This window comes from Pongo abelii, chromosome 5 (genome assembly GCF_028885655.2).
Source record: "Pongo abelii isolate AG06213 chromosome 5, NHGRI_mPonAbe1-v2.0_pri, whole genome shotgun sequence".
In the NCBI taxonomy this organism is placed as follows: Eukaryota; Metazoa; Chordata; class Mammalia; order Primates; family Hominidae; genus Pongo; species Pongo abelii.
The window spans coordinates 136615871-136640335 of record NC_071990.2 but is presented as its reverse complement, the minus strand read 5'-3'; the positions used below and the strand labels follow the sequence as shown (position 1 = coordinate 136640335).

Here is a 24465-nt window from a genome sequence, read left to right as displayed (position 1 = left end):
AGATGGGGTTTCACCATGTTGGTCAGGCTGGTCTCAAACTCCTGACCTCAGGTGATCCACCCGCCTCAGCCTCCCAAAGTGCTGGGATTATAGGCATGAGCCACTGTGCCCAGCCTGCATTTTAAATATTATCATGAAAATAGTTTTGACCTCATGGACCCCAGACCACACTTTGAGAGTCACTGCTATGAAGTGGTTATTTCCATATCTGATTGATACTAATACCAGTATGGGTAGCATACTATATACTTCATCCTCACCTTGCTTATTTTCCACTTAACCATGTATTCTGAAGATCTTTCCACACAAATATAAGGAAAGCTTCCTCACTTGCTTTTGTAATAGCCTGCTTTTCCATTGTCTGCATTGACTATAACTGAATTTAGCAGTTCTCTTTTGAATTCTGCCTGTCCCATTTAATTTTTTTCTATAATAAATAATAATGTAGTGGACAGCCTTGTAAATACAGAATTTTATATACAGGCAGGTGTATTTGTGAAAAAACACTGCAGAAGTAGGGTGCAACTTGCAGTTTCTTATATCTGGCCAAATTGCCCTTTATGGTGGTTGCTCTGTTTTGCACACCCACCCTGAACAGGGCTTCTTCCCCAACTTGCTGGTGGAGACTTTGCAAATCTGTCAGGTGAACAATGTTATCTTAGTGTAGTTTTAATGTGTGTTTCTCTTGTTATAAACAAGGTTGAACATTTTTTCATATGTTAGGGCCATCTGTATTTTCTTTTCTGTGAACAATAGGTTTTCTTTCAGGTTTTTTTTTTTTTTTTTTCTTCTCAATTTCTAGTGGCTTTTAAAGTATTAGGGATGGTATGGAGGGGCTTTTAGAGTATTGCTTCTGCTATGAATTTCAAATGCTTTATCTTAATTTGTCATTTGTCTGTACAGTTGTTTGTGGTGTCTTTTGCCATGTTGCATTTTTCCTTTTTTATGCAGTCTACTTGATCAGTCTTTTTTTTTTTTTTTTTTTTTTTTTTTTTAATTCTTGGCTTCCAGATTTTGAGACTTGGTTTAGAAAGGCTTTTTAGTTGTAAAGAAATGCATAAATATTTTCTTCTTGTATCTTTACCTTCTTATATCATAGTGTACATTAAATTGTTGACAGATGTGTAGAGTACCTTGATATATATTTAAAAGATGAATCCAATTTAGTATTTTTCCATATCTTATCCACTTTCCCCATACCATATATTTATTGAAAAGCCCATCTTTTCCACACTGAATTGAGAAGGAACATGTATTATGTAATAAATTTCTAATTATATTTGGTTTCAGTAGCATATGAACAAAAAACACAAACCTCGTAAAGTAGTAGGATTTATTCCAGCAATGCAAGAATCATTCAGCATTAGAAAATGCAGTTATATGCCAGGCATGGTGGCTCAAGCCTGTAATCCCAGCACTTTGGGAGGCTGATGTGGGTGGATCAGTCGAAGTCAGGAGTTTGAGACCAGCCTGGCCAACATGGTAAAACCCCGTCTCTACTTAAAATACAAAAATTAGCTGGGCATGGTGGCGCACACCTGTAATCCTAGCTACTAGGGAGGCTGAGGCAGGAGAATCGCTTGAGCCTGGAAGGTGGAGGTTGCAGTGAGCCAAGATCACGCCACTGCGCTGCAGCCTGGGTGACAGAGTGAGACTCCATCTCAAAAAACAACAACAACAAAAAGAAAATGCAGTTATATAGCTCATTAGATTAAAAGATATCACACCCACTGTGTTGATAAATGTCAGTAGTAGAATCGAATTGACTGAGAGACCAAAGACACTTCCTGATAAATCAAAAAAATTTACTTATCTAGAAGCTGCAGAAGGAAGTCAGTGTGATCAGGATATACAGCAAAGAAGCCAGCAGCCTTCTTCAGTAACAGACAGAGGTCACTGGCAGATGTGCAATTGCAGATAGCAAATCTAAAAGAGTAAGAGTCATATGAAAACTCCTAAAATTTCAACTGACCCCCTCCAAATCCAGCCTTATATTCATAAGACTGTGGCAATTCTCCTACAGACCAGAGTGGACAGGCGCAGAGAACTGTATCATCAGAATTCGATGTAGCATCAGTCTCAATGGAACCCAATATATACTAGACTACCTGGCATGGTGCAAACAGCGTGGCATATTTAGTATATTCATCCCCTCAGCTTCTTCAAGATGCACATCCTGTACCAATTGTTTTCCCGAACTTAGATCTGTGAAAGAAGAAAAAGTGCCAGTTATAAACCTCTTTGGGGGTAATGTTTACAACCTCTTAGAAAAGCTGTTAAGACCAAATCTATAAAAAGAAAATATATATAATTATCTCAACAGATATGAAAAATAACATTTACTGGTAAACAATCAAGAACTCATAAAGATAGAAATCTTAATAGCCTAGGACTTTACCAAGAACCTGTAGCAAGCATCCTTTTGGTGAAATATCAGAAGAATTCCTACAAATACAAGGATTTTTGCAAAACTACCACCATTAAATATGTACTGAAGGTCCTGAAAAATACTCTGAGAAAAAGAAATTAAAAATATGAATATTGAAAGGGAAGGGATAAAATTGCCAGTTACAGGAGATAGGATCACCTATACAGATATTAAAAAACTCAATAGATGAACTACAATAACAATATAAGGGTCCGTTAAGGTGGCCAGATACAAGATTAACATACAAAAATAAAGTGCTCTATATACCCGATATAAGAAAATATAAAAGAGAAAAAGCCCTATTTACAGTAGCAACAATGAAAAATGAGATACTTAGTAATAATTATAATAATAAATTTTAATACACCTATAACAAAAAAAATCAAACTTTTCTTAAGGTTGTCAAAGAAGACTTGAAAAAAATGTAGAGACAAGCCATGTTCTTAGATGGGAAGCCTCAATATTGTAAAAAAATTTAATTATATAATTAATGTATAAGTTTAATGCAATCATAACTAAAATATTATCAAAATGTTTAATAAAGTTTAATTCAGAAATTCCTCCAGAAGATAATTAAAAAATTCACAGAGAAATTATGCAAAAATATGTAATAAACGATGTGGGAAAATCAGTCACTGGACCTTGCATTACTATAGAGGAAAACATAAGCTTTACTAATGAAAATAATATGATATGGGCATTGAAGTGGACATAAAAAGAGAAAAGAATTGGTAACCAAGAAGTCAACCTTACTTGTATATAAATATGGTAATTTAAATCTAAGGGGGAAGGGTAATAAATGTTATTGGGAAATTTAGAAAATGATTTGTAAAAGAACAAATTGAATAAGACATGGTTCCTCTGCTAAAGAAGTAAAGAGTTTAGTCAACGCATACCACATTTCCTCATTTTCTTATCTCTCGTGACACGCACACTATTTTGAGGAGGAAACCAAGGATTTTTCTCCCAATCTCTTTTCTTTATTCCCAAGAAAATTAGTAGTTCCAAGACCATGGAGACAGGAAACTTAATGATTGCAAATTTGAGGTGGATTTTTCAGCACTTTATTTAACAAATGCTGCTTATTTTTGCTTTTTATAAAGACTCTGATTTATTGTTTCTAGTATTTGATAAAAGGAAAATGTTTTATTGCTATTTGAGATCTTTTACAAATAGTGATGATATAAACTTAGATGCAAGTCGGCCTTTCTGAGGAAGTTTTTAAATAAAGTTTGAATATGAGGAGTACATTCAAAGATCTTTTTTTTTCCCTCTATATTTCTCTGTTGAATTCCTTTTTTATTCTAGAGCTTTTTGGGGGAAAGAAACAGAGGCCTTTCTCATAGTAGTAAAAGAATTCATCTTTTTATCTGTAAGAATGAAAATAAAAGGAAAAATTCTGATTGTCTGTAATATAGATGTGTTGTCACTTAGACACACAAATAGCTTAGTCAAGGCAGTTTTGAAAATGATCTTCCCAGCAGGGCGCGGTGGCTCACGCCTGTAATCCCAGCACTTTGGGAGGCCAAGGCAGGTGGATCACCTGAGGTCAGGAGTTCAAGACCAGCCTGACCAACATAGTGAAACCCCGTCTCTACTAAAAATACAAAAAATTAGCCAGACACGGTGGTGGGCACCTGTAATGCCAGCTACTCAAGAGGCTGAGGCAGGAGAATAGCTTGAACCCTGGAGGTGGAGGTTGCAGTGAGGTGAGATCATGCCACTGCACTCCAGTCTGGGTGACAAGAGCAAAAACCTCCATCCCCCCTACCCTGCCCCAAAAAAAAAAAAAAAAAGGAAATGATCTTCCCCTATTAAATGATTAACAGTGTGTTTAAAGTGTATTACTAGCTAGGACTTTATTATTATCAGTAGAAATTCTACTCTCTACAAAAGCTGTCAAATGGTATTTATCATTGTAACTTCTCTCTCCATTTCTACCTCTAACTTAGTGCTGTATCTATAAGAACAAAGGTAGATATCCATGCAGGTGGAGACTATTAATCACCTATCTGTGTTATAACTTCAGTTTCTAAACAAGAAGTTATGCTTGCGGTCTCAGAGTGATCTTCAGTTTGATCTTCAATTGGAATCTCAACTTGAGAACTAGACTCGTTGGACTGCTTTCCATACAAAACAGAAAGTTGACTAAAGTTAGCAAAACCAGAGAGATTACAACCTAGGAAAAATACATCAAGTTTGCGGTTCTGAATAAGATTAAGAAAAATAAGAGGAGATTCTATTGATTAATGTTTTTTCATGATGAAACTATGTGCCTACACCTTTTAGTAGCGAAGGAAGATTTTGAGGAGCAAAGGAAGCATCATTGTCCTTCTGTTAACTTGGTGACTTGTTGGCTGTCTTTCCTAGCAAGCCTTGACAGTCAATCCAAATAGGAATCCTTGGGCCAGGTGCAGTGGCTCACATCTGTAATCCCAGCACTTTCGGAGGCTGAGGTGGGCGGATTGCCTAAGGTCAGGAGTTCGAGACCAGCCTGGCCAACGTGGTGAAAACTTGTCTCTACTAAAAATACAAAAATTAGCCCAATGTGGTGGTGGGTGCCTGTAATCCCAGCTACTTGGGAAGTTGAGGCAGGAGAATCACTTGAACCCAGGAGGTGGAGGTTGCAGTGAGCTGAGATCACGCCACTTCACTCAAGCCTGCATAACAGAGTGAGACTCCGTCTCAAAACTCCTTAGTTACTCCGGGAAGAGGGTAATTTTCTCTTAGCCCTGCATTTTGCAGACTACTAAAGAGAGTGCTGCCCCTCAAATATCTCCCTCTGCAAATCCTAGACAATAGTCTGACAAGGTCTCCTACCCTCACTGCTGCTCCTTTTACCCTCAACTCCCGAACTTACTCCCTTCAATCTAAGCCTGGGAACGGCTCTGTGAGGTCCGCTGGCTTCCTGTTGTTAGATCCCAGCCAGGGCAGCTGCCGAGCGACATGGCGTGACCATGAAGCTTTCTGGGGCTTCTCCTTTCCCCTTCACCAGAACTGCTGCCCTGAGGCCCATCTTTGCGATGGACAAAACTGCCCTTTGTCATTGTCACAATGGGTGCTCTTTTCCAAAGATGTAGAGATGACTCCTCTGCTTTCCTGCTTTTAGTCGGATGACAGAGAACAGAAAAGAAAAATCCGTCTCAAGGTCACACACTTTAAACTTCTCTGCTCTCTTCTCACAGATGGAATAGAGAATTGAAGTCGGTTTTTTCTTTTAGTCCACTCTGCACCATGAAAATTTAACGTTTTCAGGATGTAGCTCTCCTGGTGGAAATGCTTCTTGTTCTTCCTGGAATAAGGAATTGAATTGAAAAGGTGTCTGTAGAACATTCTACAGATACCTTAAATGCAATAGGGGGAAACCTCAACTCTGTCTCCTGATTCCTCGCCCCCATTTTCAACAAGCACAATAGTCCAACCTCCTAGCATAAGAGGAATAAACTTTCACCATGGTGATCCCTGGCCTATGGTCTTAGCCTCCCAGGGCACAAGTAAATCCCCTGTGTGATTGTTTGATTTAACCTGTGTATATTCTGCTGCTTATGTTAATGTGCATTTTATGTCATTACTGGTCTTTTTTTTTTTTTAACTCTGCACCAGTTACATGCCATAAATTAACACAGATTTTAGGAGTTCATTAATATTTCTTGAATATCTTCTGTCTGTCAAGAACTACAGTGTCACCTTCCGATGTGAAGAACTATGTGTAGTTCTTTAAGGTAGAGATTCAAAGAAAAGAAATGAAAAGGAAAGAAAAAGAAAAAAAATGAAGAGTGGTGATCATTGGGTTGGCCAACATTGTTTGTCTTTGTTTCTCATTCTGCTTGTGCTTCTTCATATGAGCTACCTCCCAATTACTACTTCCCCACAGCAGCTTGTCCCAGATGGCAGTAGCAGAAAGGGAGCCGGAATTACTCAACTCTGAAAGGCTTTCTCAATGTATGGATGAATGGATGGGTGATCATGTGTTTGCTTTACTATATTTGGTGTTTTAGAGTGAAGAACAGAAACAATATGGCAATCACCAATTTTGACTGGCAACACCACAGATCAAATTGCTTCTCTGCTCAAAAGCCTCCACTTTCTTTCTATCTATGTTGCAATATAATATAACACCATAATACAATAAAACAACACATTCTTATTGTGGTCTACAAAGCCCTACAGGATCTCACTGCTACCCAATATTCTGACTTCACTGGCTGCCATGTTTTTCTTTCTCCCTATAATCTAGCCAGTAACATTAGCCTCCTTACTCTTTTCTAAACATACTGGGACACTCTTATCTGAGGGCCTTTGAATTTACTCTTCCCTCTGCCTGGATCTCCCTGTCCCCAGATACTTACTAGGTTATCTCCCTCACTTACTCAGTTCTCTGCTCGTGTATCACTTTACAAAGAGCCTTTCCCCAGCCACGCTTTCTAAACTGGTTTCCTTCTTACCCCATCACTCTCTATTCCCATAACCAGCTTTACTTTTTTATAGTATTTACCATCTTTTGTTATATGTTTGTTTATCATTTGTCTCCCCCAGCCAGAATATATAGACTTCATGAGCTTGGATTTTTGTCTATGGCCTATATCCCAACACTTAGAATAATACCTGGGACAAAGTAGGTATTGAAACACAGCAGATGCTGTCATATCCTCCTAGGTTCCTTGGATTCTATCATTCAAGTGTGCTCTGGCCAACTTCGAGCTGCCTGTGTCTGCATCTCCAAGCTCCAGGACGCTTTCTAGAAATGATATATAAGACCATCCTACCTATTCTATGCATCACGCTTGAGGATTTACAACCATCACTACCACAGAGCAGCCCTCAATCAATGATTCTCATCATTTGATGCATAAATACTACAGCTGTCTTGCTCTTCAATGGAGGAGAATGGGAATAAGGAAAAGAGGGGAGGGGAGTTGTTCTGAGACTTTGGTAGTTGTCTTAATAATACACCTTTGTTGGCTGCCTTCTTTCCCTGCATCATTTCCCCCTCCCCTGCTGGTTTTTACTTCTCAAGTAAATAATTCACTCTCAAATTCTTATCTCAAGGTCTGTTTGGGGCAGTTAGAAAATAAATATTTGTTATTGTTGAATGAAATATTCGTAGCAGATTCTGGATACATGTGTTGAAAAAAGCTGGATGGGGGCAGTTAGGGCATAGTTTCACAGATGGTGGAAAGTTGGCTGAGCAGCAAGGGGAAGGAGCTATCACCAATCAGGAGGAGACAAGTTGGTTGCATTAATAGGACTTCCAGGATGATGTTGGGAAAAAAAAGAAAAAAAAAAAAAAACATTAAGGTGAAAATGAAAATGAGTCCTTGGCAGCATCTGAGAATCAGTATCTGCAGTTGAGTCCTAGAAATGGCTGAACACAGAAACAAGCACACAAAATGCCAGCTTCATGGGTGTGAAACCTGTGCAGCTGCACAGACCGCACGCTCAGAATGACCCTGTGTTTGCCTTAATGATCTGCTGTTGCCATCTTGAAATTCTTAATAATTTTTGAACAAGGGGCCCCACATTTTCATTTTGTACTGGGCCTCACAGATTATGTAAGCAAGCCTAAATTCATTCCATAGTTTCTCACTGCAGTTTAGGAAAAGTCAAGAACTATAGTTCAGGAAGAATAATAGAATATTAAGGATTTAGAATGAGAGAAATAAGACTTAAAGAGCTGGCTCACTAAGGAATTCTCAGGGTCTTCCCACAGCCTACTTTAGTAGAGTGCTCATTTCCTGTCTCAGATGCAGCCACATTGGAAACAGAAATAAGTTATTTAGTAATATTTCATGGTACTAATTACTTAGTACAAATGTGAAAACATTTGATATATATATGTGTATGTGTGTGTATACATATGTATAAACTATATAGTTTATAGTTTGTTTTGTTCAGAGGAAAAAATACAGTTGATGCTAACTAGAAAAACACTGATGAATAGCAGGGCGGGGTGGCTCCCACCTGTAATCCCAGCACTTTGGGAGGTTAAGTGGGGGAATAATCTGAGGTCAGGAGCTTGAGACCAGTCTGGCCAACATGGTGAAACCCCCCCGTCTCTACTAGAAGTACAAAAATTGGATGGGCGTGGTGGTGTGCACCCGTAATCCCAGCTACTCAGGAGGCTGAGGCAGGAGAATCGCTAGAACCCAGGAGGTGGAGGTTGCACTGAGATGAGATTGCGCTATTACACTCCAGCTTGGGCAATAAGAGTGAAATTCCATCTCAAAAAAAAAAAAAGAACAAAAACAGAAAAACACTGATGGAATGCTAGCCAAAAAGCCATATTTGTCATCATAGTCGACCTGTAATGTTCTGTTTTTGTGGCATGTGCCCTATTAGCTGCTAGTGGCTTTTTAATTGATCATTCATCTGGCTGTATAATTGGGAGGCTGCCAGGAATTTTTGATATTTCCTGTCTGAAAAAATGGCATATAAAATGCTATTTTAAAATATGCCACTCTACTTATTTCCACTTAAAATAGAGGAGATTGAAAACAGTACATGTAAATACCAAAAAGATGTCTTCTGATATTAAAAAATAAAAAAAAAGTGTTTGAGAAAAAAATTAATGATCCCCCTTGTGGGAAGTTTTGAAGCTTGTGGATTTTTAAGCAGGGAGGCAAATAAGTAAAGCATCGCAGCATTTTTCACTAACTAAAAACAGATGTCATGCGATAATGGGTGTTACATCTGCAGCTGACACCCACTTCAAAGAACAGGTGCCTCTAGTTGTTTAAAAAAAAAGAGAGAGAGAGAGAGGGCAGCTCTTATAGCAGTCTCAGCAGCCTTCAGGAAGTGATGGAGGGAGCCATGGAAAGACCAGCCCCTTGGACGCTCTGAGTCACTACGTCATGGTGTTATATCTGGGCACTTAGGTCCTCAGTGAACTTTCTCCTGGGTAAGCCTTCAATGTCAGAGGTTAAACTGCTAGATGATTACATTTATTTAAAAGTTACTACTTTAAATGCAGTAGAATGAAGTGAGGGCCTTCCTTTACATCATATACAAAAATTAACTCAAAATGGATGAAAGATCTAAACACAAGAACTAAAACTATAAAATTCTTAGATGCATACATAGGGAGAAAAACTTCATGACGTTGAATTTGGCAGTGATTTTAAGATATGACAGTAAAAGTACAGTCTAAAAAAGAAAAAATAGATAAATTGGATTTCACCAAGATTAAAAATTTTTGTGCATCAATGAATACAATCAGCAGAGTGAAAAGGCAACCCACACAATGCAGGAAACATTTGCAAATCATATCTCATATAAGAGATTAACATCCAGAATATATAAAGAACCACAACTCAACAACAACAACAAAACCAACTCAGTTCAAAAATAGGCAAAGGACTTGAATAGATATTTCTAAAAGGAAGATATACAAAGGACAATAAACATATGAAAAGAGGCTTAATACTGCTAATCACCAGATAAATGCAAATCAAAACCACAATGAGATATTACGTCACACCTATTAGAATGCTCATTGTATATATTTTGTAAAGTGTTGGAGAAGAAGTGGAGAAATTGAAACCGTTGTGCATTGCTTATGGAAATGTAAAAGGGTGTATCTGCTTTGGAAAAATGGTGTGACAATTTCTCAAAAAAATTAAATATAGAATTACCATATGATCCAGCAATTCCACTTCTAGATCTATACCCAAAGAAATTGAAAGCAGGAACTAGAACAGATATTTGTGTACCAATATTCAGAGTAATCAAAAGGTAGAAATAAACCAAATGATCATTGACAAATGGATAAACATATGAATAAACAAAATGTGTATACATACAGTGAAAAATTATTCCATCTTAAAAAGAAATAAAATTAATACATGCTACAACATGGATAAACCATGTTTTCACAATGTTTTCAAAACATTGTGCTAAGTGAAATAAGCCAGATGCAAAAGGGCAAGTAGTGAATGATTCCATTTATATGAGGGATCTAGAACACGCAAATCCATAGAGACGAAAAGAATAGTGGTTAATAAGGGCTGCAGGGTGGGATCTGGGGAGTTACTGTTTAATGGATACAGAGTTTCATTTTGGGAAACTCTGATGAAAAAGTTCTGAGATGGATAATGATCATGGCTGCAAAATATGAATGTATTTAATGCCACAGAACTGTACACTTAATCGAGACCAGCCTGGCCAACATGGTGAAACCCCGTCTCTACTAAAAATATAAAAATTAGCTGGGTGTGGTGGTGTGTGCCTGTAGTCCAAGCTACTTGGGAGGCTGAGGCAGGAGAATTGCTTGAACCTGGGAGGCAGAGATTTCAGTGAGCTGAGATCTCACCACTATACTCCAGCCTGGTGACAAGAGTGAGACGCCGTCTCAAAAAAAACAAGGTTAAAATGGTAAATTTAGTCTTTTCCTCTTGTTTATATTGAATTTAACTGGAAATTGAATTAAAGCTTAGTTCAAAATTCTGCCTTCTATAATATAGTGTGGCTTGTTCTCCCTAACTCTATTTTAACTTACCTCTGAGACATATTTGTTCTTTTCCTTATGAGCTAATGTTTGAGGATAGTTTCATTCTTTCAATCCACGTTTCTGTGATGTAGTGACAAAGAGATTAAGGAAGAGAAAGAGAGTGAGCTTAATCCGGGCTGGTGCAGTCCTGGCTGAGAAATCTTGTTCTTCAGGGTCCTTTGGGGATGTTAAATGTCCTGTCCTATGGCCTACCCCAATCAGCCAGAGGTAGATCCCATCCATGGGCTCACACTGCAAGACAGCCTGGCAATCTGTGAGATGGCAAGTCCTTGCAGCCTTTTGTCTCAATCTGGGTTCTAAGATAATTTTAGGAGCTGCTGCTCTTGAGGAATTTTTCATGACTTTTCCCACTGCTATCAAGAGACACCCTTGACCCAGTGCGGTGGCTCACACCTGTAATCCCAGCACTTTGGAAGGCCAAAGTGGGTGGATCACCTGAGGTCAGGAGCTCGAGACCAGCCTGGCCAACATGGTGAAACCCCATCTCTACTAATAATACAAAATTAGCCAGGTGTGGCAGTGGCCGCCTATAATCCTAGCTACTCAGGAGGCTGAGGCGGGAAAATCGCTTGAACCTGGGAGGTGGAGGGTGCAGTGAGCCAAGATTGCCCCATTGCACTCCAGCCTGGCCAAAAAGAGCAAAACTCTGTCTCAAAAAAACAAAACAAAACAAAAAACAAAAACAAAAGAGAGACACCCGTACTTAGCACACTCTACAAAATTTTTAGCTCATCTTTTTTTACTCCTTTCTGTTTATGTCTGGGAAGAATTAGAAGCTGTGCAATGCCATGCTGTGCCTCATTAAAATCTTTTTTTCTCTCCTATTCACCACTTAATCTAATTTTTATAATCCAAATTTATCCACTCTTCCTAGTTTTGTTGCTTGGAAGGGAGATTCTATGATCCTACTTTATTCCACAAATTTTCCCCCAGAAGTCTTTTTAAAAAAATGTCTCCACAGTAAAGATTCCTAGATGACCTATACCGACATGATTCAATCGGTCTTGATTAATTATAAAAGTTTTGATATTTTAAATTGAACAAGTATTGTGATAATTAAAGACCAATGCCAGACTACAATGAAATTATGACTACAGTTAAATAGGTAGCATAGGCTGGGCACGGTGGCTCATACCTGTAATCCCAGCACTTTTGGAGGCCGAGGTGGGTGTATCACTTCAGGTCAGGGGTTCAAGACCAGCCTGGTCAATATGGTGAAACCCTGTCTCTACTAAAAATACAAAAATTAGCCAGGCGTGGTGGTGCACACCTGTAATCCCAGCTACTTGGGAGGCTGAGGCAGGAGAATCACTTGAACTTGGCAGGCAGAGGTTGTAGTGAGCCAAGATCACGCCACTGTACTCCAGCCTGGGTGATAGAGGGAGACTCCATCTCCAAAAAAAAAAAAAAAAAAAGGTAGCATAATCTTGGAGGAAACAAAACAAAAACTTAGAATCACAGGATTGGAAATGACCCTTTAAGGGCATATGTTGATGATATACTGTCTCTGGGTGGACACTGGGCTGGTAGGGTATTTGTAATTTGCCCTTGAGAGATTGGATATATATAACACCAAACACACACACACACACACACACACACACACACACACAGATACACACATATACACCTCAACAATAAAAGCAATATATACCAAGGGACAGTCTAATCTCAGTTCTCTGAAAAAGAGAACGCCAAGGTCTGAAGGGAATAGTCTTTCTGTCATGGAGGGAACGTTAGCAGCACCTTGAATGTTATCTGGACATAACTTTTACGTCCCTTTCATGATTTTTGAGTTAAAAAAATTATTCTTGCTTCACAAACTGCACTATTTTAAATACAGCATGATTTTGGGACAACATAGGTCACACTTTCAGAAATATTGTGTGGGAAAATTAATGAAACTTTATGACTAACAAGGAATGCATCCAATGCCTTGTTTTCATGTCCCTCTTCATCTAAATGACTCTATCCTAGAATTAAAGACATGGAGAAAACAATCCCTGGCTGTCTCTAGTATCATGTTCTGTAATTTGCAACCCTGTTTCCTTTTACCAGCCACAATTATTGCAATTTTAAGCATCTTTATGGAAGAACAATCTCTATTTAAGTCACTAATGGACAAATAGTGGATTTTAGCTATAAAAGTGTATGTCAGAACGACTGTTAAATTTACTTGGAAGAAAAACTGAGTGAAACTTGCTAAGAAAATGAAAAGCAATGGGAGACATTGTCCTATTAATTTTTAGAAAGGAATATAAAGCCATCATAATTAAAACACTGTGAAACTGGTACAAGTATGAACAGAGCAATAGTACAAAAAGCCCATAAATAGACACGACTAGAAAGAAGAATGGAGTATATGAACAAAATGGCATTTCTAATCAATGGGGAAAGGATAGTTATTCGATAGTGTTTTGATAAATGGCTAATCATTTGAGGGCAAAATATAAAATATATTATTTATATCCTATACAGGTGTCTCTCTAACTCAAACAATGCCCCAAAACAGATTCCAGAGATATCATGTTCTCAAATGTTAAAACTAAAATCTTTGAGTACCAGAGAATAATTGTTAATATTTTTACAATATTCAGGTAGAGTGAGAATTTCTAAGTTTGGTGCCAAAGGTAGCAGATTAGCTTACATAAAGCTTAAAACTTTGAGAGTTGTTTTATGTTAAAACATGAAAAATTAAGAATCTGCCCGGGCATAGTAGCTCACAGCTGTAATCATGCTTTAGGAGACTGAGGCAGGTGGATTGCCTGAGCTCAGGAGTTTGAGAGCAGCCTGAGCAACATGGTGAAACATCGTATCTACTAAAACACAAAAAATTAGTCAGGTGTGGTTGCATGCGCCTGTAATCTCAGCTACCCAGGAGGCTGAGGCACGAGAATTGCTTGAACCCTGAAAGCGGAGGTTGCAGTGAGATGAGATTGTGCCACTGCACTCCAGCCTGGGTGACAGAGCAAGACTCTGTCTCCAAAAAAAAAAAAAAAAAAGAACGCAAAAACAAACAAAAATAAATCAGTAAAAAATAAAAATCAAAAGAAAAAAGACTGATAAAGATATTGCTACATGTATAACAAAGGAGTACTACATAACAAGTCCACAGAAATCAATAATGAAAAATGCCCAGTATAAAAATGATGAAGTATATGAAAAGGCGTTTCACAAAAGAAGGTAAAATAAAAGATAAATATATTTTAAAATTTGAGTATCATTAGTAACTAAAGAAATACAGAGTTTTAAACACCTGGCAAGATACCATTTAAAGAAAAACAATAACAAATGGACTAAGATTGTTTTTAGTAATACTATTTATTGTTACAAGGTTAATTCACTGCCAGAAGCACTTTGGCAAGCATTAAAAATATTTGTTCAAGTGATTCCACTTTCAGAACTTATCCCAAGATTTTAACTATATCTGTGCACAGAAATACAGCAGGGTTGCTTGTGAAAAAACTGTAAATAACCATATGTTCAGTTAATTACATTATTGTATATCCATACAATACCACCTTTTAAGGCGATGTTGTACAAAATATCTAATGACATGAAAAATGTCTATTGTAGAAGCAGAACACAAATTACAAATATTGCATATAATCCAATATAATTCCATTATTTCTTCTCCTACCCCAAACCCACCCCAGGCTTATGCTTTTCTCAGTGATGGTATTTCTGGAGACTTCTATTTTACTCTTTTTTTCTTTGTATTTTCTGAATTTTCTACCATAAACTCTTATAAGAGAAAAATGTTAATTTTTTCAATAGTAAATGCCAGAAGTTTTTGCCAGTAAGTGTCTTCTGAGGGAACCGCCCTGATAACATTTTGTGGTTTTGATATAATAACATCTGCTGTCCAGAGTGAATTTAATCCTGATGTTGTGTCAGTAGAGTTTTTTAATCGGGAAAACCAAATTGCTTTGTTCTTCTGCAACATCACAAAATTATTTTCACAACCGGGCCTAAAACCAGAACTTAAAAATGATATGCACTGAAAATATGATGGTGCCATTAGATGGATGTAAAAGTTATTCAATTTGCTCCGGTTACCATAGAGGAGAAGAATAACAATGAGTGTCTGGACGGGCTAGATTAGAAATCTGGAGAACTAGGTTGCGGTTCCATTTGTTCCATCAGTTAGAGGTGTGCTTTGGGGCTAATGAGAATCATCACCATAAAAATGATCGCATGCATTATTATTATTAATCATGTGGTTACTATATATTACTTTCTGCAGTTCTTTGTTGTAGTATCTGAATCTTCACAACTTCTTTCTCAGGCTATTTAATATCCCTATTTTACTGATAAAGAACTGGGCTTCGGAGAGCTTGTTGACTTACTCAAGATTACCCAGCTTCTAAGTTGCAGAGCAAGGTGTGATGACATTTTCAGTTTGTATAGTTCACTAAGGCTCTGATTGCCCCAGTAAACATCAATTAAAGACAGCGGCTTTTGTTTACTTTGGAAGCATTGCTCTAATGGTGTGGCTCACAAAGAAAGGCTCACTAGTCTGACCAAAAATTTTTCACTGCTGCCATAATTCTATTCAGGAAATAATTAATAAATGCCTCTAAATACAACATACTATGTTAGTTATGGCAAGATACACCATTGTTGAAAATAGTCCACTCTTTAGAAGCTTAAAATCCAGAATTCTGGATATGAATCCTAAGTGCTTCACATACTAGCTGTGTGGACCTTGGCTTTAACTTCACTGTGCCCCAGCTTCCTTATCTGTAAAATGGGAAAAGGAATAATAACCATCTCAAAACTTACTACAAGGATGAAAAGAATTATATGTATGGTGCTGAGACTGATATTTGGTGTTCTTAAGCACTGATATGTGCTAATGAAACAATATATAAATATATAACCAATCTAGTGGCTAATTAGATAATGTTGATAGCATTCACTGATAGAACTACTAGTCTACTTCAAAGTTTATACATGTGTAATTTCTTTTAGCCACATTTCTCATGAGCAATGGCCCTGCGTATATATTGAACTAACTTATGCCTTTTATTACCTGGTCCTCCTGTTGGTTATATTATCTGAAAAATGCAATCAGTAACATTTCTAAACTCACTACTTCATTGGCTAGGTTAAATGATAGAAGACATTTAAAAGCATTTTATATGGAAAAAATATACATATATGTATATTATTAGTAGTAGATCATTTAATTGTCTACTCAGTAGCTTTCTGTAGGCACAGAGATTGAAGAGGAAAGAAAAGGACTAAAATTATAATTAGGTTCAAATCTGGAATTAACTTTTAATAACACAATAGCGTCCTCAATGTGTGAGACACTGTTTAAATATGGTCCAGACACGCAAGATGATGTGAATAGATGTTTTACTACAATTTTACAGAATTCTGAGTAGTTACTGTTTTAGCACTTTCATATGCATGAACACTAGCCTTTCAATGACTTTGTATCATCATACAAAGTTCTGATTATATGTCCGTGTCTAGGTTGGCAAATACAAAGAATACATTGAGACATTCATAAAGGCAGAAAAGACAGTCCTATTCCATAAATAAAAGAGAGAATTATTAAACAAATATTTTAAGAAAGAGGGGTAAGTCACTTGGTTAAGCACATGGTGTAAATTAGCAGCAATGCTAATTAAATAATGAAATTCTTGGCAAAGTACAGTTTTGTGCCAAGTCAGATGAGATTGTTAAAATATATATGCACAAACACATACTTAATCTCTTAATTTCACTCATTTTATATGACTTCATTGTAATTTGAAAGTAGCTCATTGAACAGCAAGCGGTGTGTGCCAAGTACTATGCTAGAAGCCTAGAATTACAAAAAAGCAAGGACCAGGCAAGGGAAGCAATCTGGTGTTTGGAGGCTATGCTTTTACTATTCTTTAGAGTATATTACATTATTTCCTAATTCAGAAATTGTTAGGATTTTAAAACATAAACCCAATTATTTAATGGAGAGTTCAGTTGTATCCAACCTACTTATCATATGAATTCACTCATTAAAGAACAGGTATAGTAGTGAGAATAGCTGAAGTGGTTAGTGTCTCAGGAGATTCTCAGCCCCAGGCCAGGCCATTTTCACTTAGAATATAACCATAATCATGCGCATGTCAAAACTCATTTACTGTAAAATTCATATTGGTTTTGAAATCGGTTAATACTCATTTAAGTAAAGGCAGTGAAAATATCTCAAAGACTTTTCCCTCCCACCTTCTACTTGTCTCTCTTCCTTTGCTTACCTTCATGGGCTCAGTGCTGGAAAAACATTGAAATAGCATTGTTTAGCAATATCTTTTACAATTCTACTTTACAGTTGATGAGAAATTTTAAAAATCTTATTCTTTCAAAAAGTGATCTAGAATGGAAACTCAAAGGACATCCTGTATTACAAAAATGTAACCAAGTCTAATGTTAGACTTGAAAAGCTCAGAGTATTTAATCTTATTTAAACAATGGAATAAAAATCCAACAAAGCCTCAAGGGTTTTAAAAAATTGTTTTTGGAAATAAGAAAAGCTTAATTTGAGCAGTAAAGATAATTATCATGCTTAAAAAAAATAAGTAGCAGTGAATCACCAAGACCCATTTTACTATGAGTCATAATGGTATGTGGTCAGAGTCTTCAGTAGGTATACCTTTTTTTCTTCTTTCTTCTTCTTCTTCTTCTTCTTTTTTTTTTTTTTTTTTTTTTTTTTTAAGAATACCCTTTGGTGGTTTTCTTCTTCCTCCAGATTTTTCATAATTTGGCATTGCTTTCTGGGGCTGAGACTTTTCATCTCTAGAAGATTCAGCACCCTATAAATAAAGTTCTTGTGGTTCACATGATACAACAGGGCTGATCATATAGATGAGTCCCCTTCGGTGTCACCTACTCAGCTTCTTTCCCCACCCCATCCTGTCTCATGTGCAGACACATAAAATGTTCAGTTGATAAACAGGATGGCTTAAGGTAAAAGGTGAGAAGGAAAAAAAGGATAATATGAAGTGTTTTGAGGGTACAGGTATTATAACTGTTTTTTTTTTTTTTTTTTTTTTTGAGATGAGGTGTCACTCTGTTGCTCAGGCTGGAGTGTAGTGGCATGATCATGGTTCACTGCAGCCTTCAACTCCTAGGTTCAATCAATCCTCCCACCTCAGCCTCCCAAAGTGTCGGATTACAGGCATGACCCACTGCACCCGGCTGAGATTTTACATCTTCGTATGCCCCTCTTGTGACTAGCACGTTTACTCTGTCTCTTATAGGAGATCAGTAAAGATCTGTCAACAACGAGAATGAATGAATGAATGAATGAATGAATGAGGGGTCCTTGAGAATGGTTTGCAGCCTCTTTTATTGCATCTGGGAAAGCAACTGAATTGAAAGAAAGTTATATATAAGGACATTGGAATAATAATAACATCTATTATAGTACTTTATAATAGCTATAAAAGACTTTCACATGGTTTATCTCATTTGAACCTCACAAAACCCTTGTTAAGGAGGCAGATGTTATTATACATGGAAAAGATGACAATGTTTTCCTTCAGTATATCACTTACAAAGCACCAGCCTGTGGGAGTGTTTGTCCCCTGGATAGCATATCATTAGTTGTGGTCATTGTGGTGAGCAACAAACCATTTTAAAGATTAGAACTGCACCAGTCTAAGGATGAAATAATTAATGCAATGAGTAGTCTTTATGTACACATGGACAGACTGGCGAGGAATGGGGTGGGATAGAAGCTTATAAACTATTATGTAAATAACAAACATTTAATGAGAACTTACTGTATGCCAGGCACTTTGATAGGTCCCTTTTCGTACATTTTCCCCACTTAACGAATGAGGAAATTGAGACTCTTAGAGATTGAGTGACTTGCCCAAGGCCACAGAGTAAGTATATGCCAGGGGCAGAATTCTAATATCCAAAAAGTATAATAAAAGTTCCTATGTTGGCCAGGTGTGGTCACGCCTGTGATCCCAGCACTTTGAGAGGCTGAGGTGGGAGGATTGCTTGAGCCCAGGAGTTTGAGACCAGCCTGGGCAACAGAGTGTGACTTTGTCTCTGAAAAAAAAAAAAAAAAAAAAAAAAAGGTTCCTATTTTAAAGAGCTTGAAGGAAAAATCAGGAATAACACACATCAGCAGATAAATATAGATGTGGCACAGAACAAACTCAATTGTTCAAATTAAAAATTCAAGCAGTGCACACTGCATCAGCTAAAGTGGTTGTTAAGTTCTTGAGAGAGGTCAAAAACTTGAACTGACCCTTGACAGGTGAATAGGATTTGGACAGGTTGCGTGGAAGGGGAAGGTGTTTCAGGCAAAGTGAAATGCATCAGCAATTTGCAATACAAGTATGAGCATAACATAGTCAAGGGACAATATAAAGCCTGGGAAGATTTCCATGGTCATTCGCAACCACAATCTTGTATGATTTAGGGCATGGTGTTAGATATGTCAAAAAATTCAGAGAGATATTAGACGTGTCCTACAGGGAGTTAGAGGGGGATCAGTGGGGGCCATTGAAAACTGAGTATATTGATAAAAGTTCCATGGAGGATCTAAATCTAGAGCTCAATTCGAATGAAATTTTAGACCTTACATATGCATAGAGGGGAAAGAGAGACTGGGAGAATGCTCTTGGTAAAGTATGCTGGGTTTATGGTGTGTGTTTTGGTAGAAAACAACATTGCTATGGGCCTTGGATACCAGGCTAAGGAGTTTGTACTTTTTCACCCAAAATTTAGAAGCTTGGGGTTGCCTGTCATGGAGGACAGACATGGGTAAGTCTTTATTCTAGAAAAATTAGCCATGTGGCTCTTGATAAGGCTGACTGAAGGAGAGGAGAAACAGCAGCCAGAGTTAGAACCATTAGGAGGCTGTTAAGATAATTGAGCATTAGCATGTGGAATGGGCTGTGGAAAAGAAAAAGAGAGACAGAAAAGTGTCGGGCATGGTGGCTCACACCTGTAATCCCAGCACTTTGGGAAGCTGAGGCAGGTGGAGCACTTGAGGTCAGGTGTTCAAGACCAACCTGGACAACATGGTGAAACCCCATCTCTACTAAAAATACAAATACAAAAATTAGCCAGGCATGGTGGCACATGCCTATAATCCCAGCTACTCAGGAGGCTGAGGCAGGAGAATTGCTTGAACCCAGGAGGCAGAGGCTACAGTGAGCCAAGATCGTGCCACTGTACTCCAGCCTGGATGACAGAGCAAGACTCTATCTCAAAAAATAAAAATATAAATATAAAAATAAAGGAAAGTGTGGGACCTACTGATGTGGATTGAAGAGGAAAGAGCAAAGACAAAGGGGGCACCAAGGTTCTAGTCTGGTGACTAGATGCCTAAGGACAGCTGGGCCACCTGCCTAATACTCTGCAGTGTTCAAAGCTCTCCGTTTTTATGATATGATTTCACCCTTCACTCTTATGATGATGGACCTGTAGGCTGGCTATCATTCCTCCTGTCGATGAAAGAAGAAACTGAGAGGTCAGCCAGAGCTCCTAAGTACCTGGCATGAAAAGGCAGTGAGCATAGGGAGTTGGTAGGGAGTGGTATGGGGATTGCTGTGAACTGGAGAGCCTAATTCTTATCTTCCATTTTTCATAGATTCTATTGTTCACGTTTTAATTAATTAATTAGAGATGTGGCCTCACTATGTTGTCCAGGCTGGTCTTGAACTCCCGGGCTCCAGTGATCCTCCTGTCTTAGCCTTTGTTCACATGTTAATTTTTTTGCAATTGGGGTGCATCTTCTAATCCTATAGTCATTGCCAGTGAGGTGGCGGTCATAATGAAGTTATTATCATAGCTGTTTGTATTATGGTTGATTCAATTGAATGACATGCATTATTGATGCTACATGTGATGATTTACTTGCCATATAAGATGTCTTTTAAAAGAGCATGCATTGAAAGTAAAGGTAAGTGTGTACAAAGAAAGGCATGTAAACAAACCTGTGGGATATACATTTGATATTTAACCACATTCATTTTCTATTGCCTCTTTATAACAAATTTATACAAATGTAGTGGCTTAAAATAGCACAAATGTATTATCTTACAGTTTCATAGGTCAGAAGTCTGATGGAGGTTTCACTGGGCTAAAATAAAGATGTTGATGGGCTGTGTTCCTTTCTGGAGGCCCTAGGGGAGCATATGTTTCCAGCTTCTAGAGGCTGCCCACATTCCATGGCCCCTTTCCTCCATCTTCAAAGCCAGCAACAGCAGGGAGAAGACTCACATCGCATCTGTGGAACCCTTCTGCTGTCTACACATCTCCCTCTGACTCTGACCTGGGAAAGGTTCTCAAGTTTAATGACTCATGTGAGTGGGATGGGTCCACCTAGATAATCCAGGATAATCTTGCCATCTCCAGGTCCTTAACCTTAATTACATCTGCAAACTGCCTTTTCCCATGTAAATTAACACATTTCCAGGTTCCAGGGATTAGGAATCGGTCACCCATTGAGGCCATTATTCTGCTCACCACAGTGTTAAAACAAAAATTCATCTTTTGAACAAAGACCGCAGCAAAGCAACAATTGATATTCTATGGGTCCCCAAAAAGGAAGTTATTACAGAGTAGGTACAACTATGTTCAATGTTATTACTGAGATGTATGTGGAAGATTTTACCAAAAACCAACCAGTACAACTAAAGTGAAGGGGATTTTGCCCAGTTCTCAGAATGGATATAAGATATTTCCAGTCCAAGAGGATTTACCGATAGAGACTTAGAATATGAGAGGGATAATGATTTTCTAGACTGCTTAAAATCTAAGCTACATAACTTCTCTCTATTTTAATGTCTGAATTAGTTCAGCCAAGTTAAGTACTGATGTTTTTCAACTTGGCTTTGTTAGAACTAGAATCTGTCCTCTTTTTGCCCCTTGACCTCTTTCTATGATAAAAGTGAAAGAATAAGACAAGCGTTACAAGTCAGAGTATGTGTTATTCCTGAGCAAGAGTATGTTAGTGACAATTTCCAGTGTGGGTGGATTTGAGGTTCTGGAGGACGAATGAATATTTTCCAGTTTGCTTTTCTATCAACATCAAAGACTTTATCGTCACATCTGCCCCATCTACTGCTTCAGTCTTGTGCCTATTATATAGTATGTTCTCGACCTTAAGATTTTTTACAGAGGTTTTGTTTCATATATCTAAGTTTATAGTTAATTAAATGAAGACTTTTTGAGTAACTACCTATGCCAAAACAGTGCTAGAGGCTTTAGTGTGTGTCAGCACACGGAATTTAATCCTCAGAGTGCATTCAGGAGGCACATATCCCATTACTGGGAGCTGGGCCTCATTTGTTCCTGGCAGTATCCCCCAGGCTAACACTCAGCTAGACTTAGCTTCATATGGTATTGGCCATATCCAACAACATCACATCCTCTTATGTTAGCCCAAGATTTGCTAACATAGAGGCTCTGGGAAGCCCCAAACGCTCTGGTGGATGTTTTTAGGCTGGTGCAAAAGTAATTGCCTCCCAAGGCAAATGCTTTTAAGAAAACAAGTCATGTAGATAACAGGTTTTTGGTACTTTTATTTAGCAAAAATCAATAATGTTAATTTTTAGTTATGTTTGCATGAAAGTTGTGACAAAAGCTAATCATCTTTTATATCTAAATCCCCAGCCCCTTTGGATTTTATCAGCAGTTGTAATTGTTCAATAAATATTAGAACAAATACATGACTTAAAAATAAAATACCAGGCATGGCAAAAAACCTAAAGAGAAGTGACTGGCTAGATTTGGCATAAATAAATAAATATCATGAAGCAGAACTTGTTTATGCAAATTTCCAATTCCCCTTCCAGTGCCTCTACTCCCATCCACTGGGGCCCACCAAGCCTATTTCTGCTGGTTTTTATTCTCACTTACAGTGAAGGTGTTGGCTGATAAAGGATTAAAGTGGCAGCTGTCCATGGAGAATATTCACTTTCACAGTGGCTTTAATGTCCTGATAAGGTTTAGAAAAATCAAAGAATAGCACCCCTAATGGTAGAATCTCAGGAGTAGACCCTAGGTCAAAAAAATTCCTATTTGAAGCCTTCCGGTCTTCATTTTGTGGTGACTTTTTAGGCTGATTTTGTTTGCTACCCATTCAGGTCAAGACAATAGTTTAGAGAGTAAACGTTATCATTTCACTAATCAATAAGATTCTAAAATGAGAACCCGTGTCCCCAGGTTATTTTTTCTCCAGAGTTCAAATGTGAAACCATGTTCCATCAAACAGGATCTTAACTGTAATTTCAATCTTATGCAGATTAAAAAATTAACATTCCATTCCCAATGATGTTGGCTTTTCCTGATGAATCATTTGTATGTGACTTTATTTTGTGGGGTCTCTAATTACATGCCACCAGAAGACAAAAGGTATCATAGGCTGCTCTTGTGGCTACAGTTATGACAAATCATGGGAGTGATGCAATAGTCCAGAGTATCTGTGGGTGTGAGGCAGTGTATGCTAGTGCTGCTTTGAATTGGCTCATGAAAGCTGATTGTGTGCATTTCTTCCCAACTCAGGTCCAGTAACTTCATACCGGTAGTCTGAAATTGGATATGGGGGGAGTATTTGCACCAAGGAATTTGGCAAACAATACCAGTCAGGGTTATTGATTGATTGACTGACTAACTTCAAGAGAGCTGACTTACCAGTTCATCACTGGTGTGGGTAATCTATGTCTCCCAAAGAAAGAAATATGCACTTTATTCCTAATTAATATTTACTCATTTTATCCCAGCTGACCCTAAATCAGGTCAGCTGAACAATTACCTCAGGAGCATGTAAGATTGCAGACAACATAAAAACCTGCATTTGTTAATAAATACATGAGTGCCTTCTAGGTGCTGTGGATACAGTACTGACTAAAGTCAGACACAGTACTTGCCCTCATGGTGCTTACAGCTTGCTGGAGGAGACAAATGTTAATAAAAGAATGCCATAAATAATGTAAAGTTCAGCCATGATTAAGAGCCGTGAAAGACAGAGATGTCATATTACCAGAGTGTGTAAAAGGAGGCTCTGACTCAGGGAAGGAAGGGAAGGCTTTTGTAAGAAAGTGATGTTTGCCTGAGATTTAAAGGAACGGCAGGATTAAAATAGACAAAGCTAGCAGGTGCCTGGTACCTGGCACACAGTAGGTGCTCATTAAGATAAATGGCGGGTAAATTATGTTCTGCTCATGCATTGGAATCTCTGTTGAACTGTGATAGCAATTTCCTGGGAAACGTGGGTTTCTTTCTATTAAAACATATCACTCCAGGATGACAGCTACGATCTCTTATAAACTGGTTTTCAGGGACCGTTAACACCTGCTCACTGGAAGAACTCCAGCTCTGTGTGAGATCATGTGATAGGAGAGTCGTGGCCTTTAGCTACACATCAACCACACAAGTAGCTGTGGTTTGCAGAGTTAAAAAAAAAAAAAAGTTATTTTCCTTTTGAAGCCCAGAAACTGCCAGCCTCTGGAGTTGTTGTGACACTGTCTGCCTTCATGTCTGGATGTTTGTTCCCTTGTGTATGGTGACTCAT

At 38.0% G+C, this 24465-nt stretch overlaps 1 long non-coding RNA gene across 1 annotated transcript in view; it reads right to left on the bottom strand.

Annotated features, from left to right (window-relative positions):
* Nucleotides 1-219: 219 nt before the first annotated feature.
* The window catches only part of LOC129060074 (uncharacterized), a 45021-nt gene continuing 20775 nt past the window's right edge, over nt 220-24465 (bottom strand). Inside the window, exons 3-5 of the long non-coding RNA XR_008526463.2 lie at nt 5289-5720; nt 2109-2205; nt 220-1926 (exon numbers count right to left, since the gene is read on the bottom strand). This is a non-coding gene — a long non-coding RNA (uncharacterized LOC129060074). The remainder of the gene's footprint in view (nt 1927-2108; nt 2206-5288; nt 5721-24465) is intronic.